Below are 7,456 nucleotides of genomic sequence, written 5' to 3'. Positions count from 1 at the left end.
ATGCCCAAAACTGAATGCACGATATTGCTCACACGTTCCAATGATATGCCTACAGCATTAGCTACCTCTCTCAATTTCACTTTGGGATCATTCAACATCATAACATGGATTTTTTCGACATTTTTTGGTGTAGTGACCTCTTTTGGGAGCCCAGATCGTTCAGCATCAACTGTGCTCGTACGGCAACAACGAAACTCGGTAAACCACTTATGAATAGTTGCAATCATCGGTGCAGAGTCCGGGTAATACTTATTCAGCTTGGCCTTGTTCTCGAATACAGTTTTCTTGAGAAGATAGCAGTGTTTGATCAAAACTCGAAACTCAGATTTTTCCATATTAAAAAAAACTCGGAGGTTAGTCGCTTCTCAGTGCTGTAACTTATAAATGTGTAAACATAAATGGCTGAAGTTTTGACAGGCGTCATTTGAAGGATCAAGCTCGACGAAAATGGTTCACATTAGTGAATACTAATGCCATCTCTTAGAATTTTCAGGTAATTATCAGACTGCCTAGTACCTAATACTGACATGATGTACTGTGCTTGTGTTTCCTTGATAAACGAAATGCTAAAAATAGTACTATAATTCTAGCACAATCCTTTTCAGAAATAGTGTGGGCTAATTTATTATCAGCATGATAAGGAAATATAATAAGGTATGCGTGCTATCAATTGCACAAGTTAAAAGACAGGTTACCCTCCTTCCTAATTGGTCTCCTAATATGGCAATACAAGTAACCCAGAGTAAAGTACCATGTCCGCACGAAAATTGTTGCCCTGGGTTCTACCTAAATACGACCACACATGAACTCATATGCCTGAAAAAGTCACATACTACATTAGTTAAAAAAATTTCTTTCAAATGACTAAAAAAACACTATTTTAAAAATCTGAAACAAATTTTATCTGATTTCAAATATAGAAAGGATTAGTAAGAGTTTGCATTAGGTGCAATTTCTGAAACAATTAATAATTTAACAAGGAACAAATTTTCATTTAAATCATGTTTTGAATGAAACATATTGGGTATATGCCGCGTGGCCACTCAAACTTGAAAAAATCCACGATATTTCCCTGTTATCCCAATCAAAAGTTACCTTCTTACCAATTGACTTTTATCCGTTTATTATCAAACATAGGTACAAATGTTTCTAAGATTTTAAATCTAAGAGTATTGCAATTTAAACAAAAGAGTGGAATTCTCCACGCAAAAAGATGACTTTTCAACCCAGAATGAAAAATTTTTAACGAAACATTTGGATTTTCTGTCTAAAAACTCAAATGTGAAAGAGTTAAATTTACAACATAATAATAAAAATTTTCAGAAAGTACTGAAGTGTGGATCCAAAAGAGATTAAATTTAAACCCAAAATTCTCTAGTACACTTTTTAAATTACAAGAACCCAGTTGAAACGTCTCCGGTGAAAAAAATCTGAGAAGTACGACTATATGAAGTTGTGAAATCAGAGTTGACAAAGTAATTTGGAAAAAAATATTCTTACAAATGACAATCATTTGATATTTTAAAGACAGTTGTATTAAAATGCACTGAAACTTTGGTTACAATTTTGGAACCTTTCAGAGCTTCATAATCGAAAAATCAATAATTGAAATTAACATGTGATCTTATGGGATCTCTGCTTCGAAAAGTATCATTCAGTGTCTGTAAGAAAAGAAAAAATATAATTTAAACCGTGAATGTAATACTGTAATGTAAGACTGTACATAAATTTCAAACTAAATTTCAAAAAGCCACATCAGGCCTTATAGAACTTCACGAGATTATATTATACCATAAACCTCCCATTTCCAGCAGATTTGTATTAAAATCGTTTAGCTCATAAAATTCAATCCCGCCAAGTTTTATAATGTATAATAGGGCTTCCTAAAATTCATTCAAAAATTTATGCAAGACACTTTGTAAAAATGTTTCTTAATATATTTGATTATGAATATTTTTTCCAAAATTACTGGGCTAACTCTGATTTCAGAAAATAATATAGTTGAATGGTAGAAGATCGCAATATCTAACACAAGAAATTTTCAAAATTCCCATTATTGGTATTCTCTATTGTCCAATCTGTACTACGGGTCTTGCTTTTTTCATAAAGTTGAAAAATTTGACTATTTTTAACCTTTAAATGGCAACGCTAGGTCACTCGTGCCTCGCCCAGAGCTTCTCCCCTTGTTATTCTGGAGTTTTTATTTGTTTATTTTATTATATTGTAAAAAAAGATCAAATCGGAAATATAGTAATTGATCCCTATGTTATAATAGTTGATAAGATTTTATTAATTTTGTCCAATTTTTTAGAGCACTTTACATCACTTTTCGAAGCGCCAGAGACGAGTGACGCAGCGCTGCCATTTAAGGGTGCCAAAAATGACGTTACCAATTAAGGGTTAATAAAATAACAAATTTTGCGAAGGGGCTATGCCAAGGCGTACTCGGTGAACATAAGGGGTTAACCCCGTACAGAGTCTTATGAATATTCATGATTTTTTGTATGTCCCGCGAGGTTTTCAAAAAATAATTAAGTCTGCCGTTCCATCTGTCGGTTCTAGACGTAGGTATAGACACTATGAACATGTTTTTTCAGTTATTTGGCAATAAATACTACGTGCAAGAGCCAGTTGTTTGTGAACAAGTGACGTGCGTGAGTATTTCTAGTCTTTTTTCGTTTGTGCATAATTCATTATTCCAAAATATTCACGAATTGCACTGAAATTATTATATTAAAGCATTAATTTATTTTGAATTAAATTACTAATTTATAACATATGAAAAACTGAACTTTACCGACGATTCATTTTTCACAAGATTTTATAGATATATAATTTATTCACTCCAATAAATAACGCATTATTTTTGAATGAATACAAAAAAATTAAGCTTTTTCACATTTGCTCGCCTCTGTAATATACTCGATCCAGCCAATTATTACCAAATTTCAATAAGAAGTTTCCAGTAACGTGAAAATTTTAAAAATATTCAAGATGTCGGAAATTCTTTAAAAATGCTTTATAGTTGAATTATTATAAAAAAATTTCGTCTATGGTCACCTCTCTAGTCTAACCTACCCAACTGGTCCTTGGGCTTTGAACGTATGAAAGGAGCAATTGAAATAAATATAATCAGCAATAAAATGAAAAATCCAGCTTCCTTTGATTCGTCTACTTCCCCGAAATAAATTCTAAATACACTGGAAATTCGAATTAAGTACGTCTTCGCGCAACCTGAGACAGCTAACGCGCTGAGAGTACAGCCCACATGCTTTTTGTCCCGCTTGACTGTTCGCCTTCTCTTTTACAGTCCCGTGGTTCCTCTTATCACGAAACCGCCGAGGACATCAATTTTTGGAACGACATAAAATCGGACTTATTTAAAAAAAAGTCCAGTGTATAACATACATTCAAGGCGAATATACACAGACCTGATCGAACAATTACTTTCGATCAGTTATGTGGTCACTATGCAGATTTCAATGTAATACATCACGGAGAAAAAGATATCGCACAATGATATCGCAAAACGCCTATATTGCAAGAAAGTGCAATATAATAACGTACAAGCAGGTCGCGGAGCTTTGATTGATATTATAATGCACTAATATCGCTTGGCTACTACTATTCGAGGAATACGTGCTTGCTGGAACAAGCCTATTGCTTCGTACCGCTATAACAGTTTAACCTTGTAGTTTCGGCCGGTGTATTGTTTAGAACTCTTGCGAGACTTTTTAAAAAGAATCTGTTATGTGTTGCTGTCGCTGGATTTGTTGATAAAATCAAAAGTGTTTACAGAAGAACAAGTAAGTATTTCATGCGTCTATTTGCTATGGATAATACTTTTATTACGACTCTAAGTAATCAAAAACACATACATAACCTCAAACTTGTTTGATAAAAATGTAATCCAAACTTTTCTTTATGTTTTATGAAAGCAATGGCAGATGAATTTGTAATCTGCCTACTTCAAGAGTTTAATTTACCAGAACTCATACCGAAATTCGAAGGTATTAAAATATACTAATAAATTAAGCAGGTTTTTTTTTCAAACAAAATTCTGATACTTTGAACTATCATTGCATGAGTAAATAGTTTGTAAATTACACATTTTTATATAATATATAGTACGCTTCAACAGTTTACTGAATTTATAACACTAAAAGAACTAACAAATAATAAGAAATTTTTTATTGTATTTGAGATTTCGATTTTACGTAAAACCTCTTTAATTAATTACAGGCTTTAAATTAACTCGTAGGAAACTGTAACATATGTTGATTTAAAGAACAGAAAATTGATCAAGAGGTTTTTATGGATCTTGATAAAGATGACATAAATAGCCTGATTGAAGAGCTTGGACCCAGGAAAAAATTCTTTAAAAAATTTGATATTTTTCTACATCAGGTAAGATATTGCTGTTAAATACGAAATATCACGGTTTAGGATAGCAGCTAAAATAAAACTATTGTTTTATAGAATGCATCAAGTCCTCGGCTTTTTGTAGAGAAAAAGAATCCAACGAAAGAGGCCGTTGAAATAGTTACTACTTTAACCCCTGTCATTAAAAGTGATCAATCAGCCTCTTTTGCCTTCGATAATATCACTTCGGGTAGCTCGGTATTTCAATCCAAGTATTCTGATGCTCTTGGCATTTCTTTTAATGAATCAAGTAAGATTTTTACTTTTGTATTCAAGAAAAAAACATCATTTTTAATTATGTGTATTCCGAATTTTAGAAATGTTCAGAAAAATATCCTTTTAACTTTGATTTTAACCATTTTTTAAATAATTAGTTTAATTTTAATCTTTTCCAATTATAATGTCACTCACTTTAGAATGCGTAATTTGAAAACCTTTCACTTTGAAAATTTCCATTTTATATTTAAAAACTAAGCGTAAATATCAATATAAGAATTTCGAAATTCAGTTTTAAAGACTTTAAGAAAAAAAAATAGTAGCGTTCAAAATGGAAGATTTTTGATGAAAAAAAAAACATTTTTAGTTGATCAACTGTAAATATATATCAATCTTTTTTTTTTTAATTGCACTTTAAGATTTCAAAAGTAAATAATAATTGATGGCATAAGACGATTTGGAATCAGTCCACAATTTTAGAATATCCAGATTTTCACGTTGAGAATTTCAATTGGAAAGTCTTATTAGTTAAACAAATGTGAACGCCCTATTGAATCTTTATAAACTATTTTTAATTTCAAAGTAACTTAAAAATAATATATTTACAATCAAAGGCTTTTATTTAATTTGAAATATAATTTCACTCTAAAATATTCCATTTTTGAACCATACAATTTGCAATTTTTCGATTAAGAAAAAGAGCAGATACTTATTATTTATAAATATCTGACTGTTCCTTAAAAATCAGTAATTATTAATTAAACATTTAAAACTTCGATTAAGTTGAAGTGATATTTAGAAGATTTAAACGATTTTAAATTAATTAAAAATTGGAAATGATTTCAAATAATTTTAACGAAGTGTCTACGTATACCGACAAAATCCAACTATTCGTACCCATATTTTGGTGCAAATAGGCCGCCACCTAATTTAAAATCAAATACAGATTTTTGCAAATTTTGAACTAAAAATCTAGAAGCTTCTTAAGAATCTTGGCAAACTTCAGAAGAATAAAAAGAGTTTCCTAGGAAAATTGAAAATGACTTTTTACTTTAATGAACTAATTTTGAGAATATTTGAAAACATTTATGAGGATTTACAAAATTTTCAAAAATGTATGCGGAAGATTTTTTAAAATTTTCTTTAATTTAGCAGAATTAAAAAAAAACTAATTTGAAAAATGTAAAACAGCATGGAGAATTTAAAGTTTAAAAATAAAATTCCAAAGCATTTTAAGAACTTTTTAACCATTTAAAATAAATATAATTTTACTTTTCATTTGAACGCGGGACCTTAAATTTTGTAATAATTTATAGTTGGAACTGAAGTTTATCCAGAATAAGAATAATTCTTGAAAAATGTTCGAAAAGAAAAAATTTTCAAATTTTAACAAATTCTGAGTTGAAACTGATATTTATCTAAAAGAATTATAACATTTGTTTTGGAAATGGGAATTTTAAAATTTAAATAAATTCCGAGGTGGAACAGGGATTTTTTTAAAAGAATTAATTTTAAGTTGAAGCGGAATATTTTCGGCACAAATCAAAATTATGAATTGGAACAGGGAATTTCAATTAAAAAATTATAATTCTTACTTAAAACGGAGAAGCTTCGAAATGTATTAAAATTCTGGATTTGAACAGGTCTTTTTTCGAAAAATATCAAATTTTAGATTTTAACAGGGCATTTTAAATTCTTAATTAATTCTGAGCTGGAATTAGAATTTGAAATTGTTAAAAATGGTACAATTTCAAACATTTTTGAATTCATTGATTGACTTTTCAATTTAGAGCATTGAAAATGATAACGTGGATTTATATTTTTGTAACTGAATCTGAATCTTTGAACTCTATAATTTATAAAAATTTAAAAAATTAAATTTGGCAGTTTAACTGCATTTAATTTAAAATTATTCACTTGAGAAGTGTTTATAGCTTCCATTTTATACGTGTAAATTATTGATCATTTGAATTCAAAATTTTTGAATGAAACAACTTTAAACTTGAATTTTCAAAGTTTAAAATTCAAGAGATTCACTTTGAGTGCTTTTACTTGCAATTCAGTTTTTATTACTTCGAATGGAACAATTTTTAGATTTAGTTTTCGATTTTGTTAATATCATTGGCCGGGAAAAACAGGAAATGACCGGGAAATTGTATCTTAAAATAAACGGGTCACCCTGTTATATTAAATTATAATTATCATTATACCTCCTAATATAAATTGTGTTTATAATATTTAAGACATATCTTTACATATTTTATCTCTAAAATATTCAAACTCTGTTTTATAAAATCTAAAAAATGCTCATTTTGTTCCTATCTTTATTCGCAATTTATTTTCTTACAAAAATTAAAAGTCTCGATGTGTGAAAATTCCAGTGTGATTATGAAAAATATATTAGCTTAATATCATAAACATTTTGGTTCAGAGGAAAGCAGTCACTTGAATGTACCATTACCTTTGGAATATCCGTTGGAAGATATCACTGATGAACTCTTAAATGAATCTCCACATGAATTACAAGAAACTAAGCGGAAAAAAAGTTGACGAGTCTTGTAGCGAAATCTTTAAAGGAGTAAGTGATAATATAGTGACAGAAAATAGTTTAATTCCGTATTCATTTTTATAAAATCCGTTACATTGAACGTCTTTGACAGGGGTTGAAACAAGTTTTGCGTGGGACAAAACTGGCCGAGATATTTTGGAATGTAAACAGTTTTTCGAACTGCAAAGGCGAAAACTCACAAAATGTGTTGTTGACTATCTATTTGAAAATTACGCCGATGAAAGAGGCTTGTAAGTACCTGAAGAGTTT

This window comes from Belonocnema kinseyi, chromosome 10, assembly GCF_010883055.1.
Source record: "Belonocnema kinseyi isolate 2016_QV_RU_SX_M_011 chromosome 10, B_treatae_v1, whole genome shotgun sequence".
NCBI classification, from domain to species: domain Eukaryota; kingdom Metazoa; phylum Arthropoda; class Insecta; order Hymenoptera; family Cynipidae; genus Belonocnema; species Belonocnema kinseyi.
Note: the sequence above shows the minus strand (reverse complement) of the source record.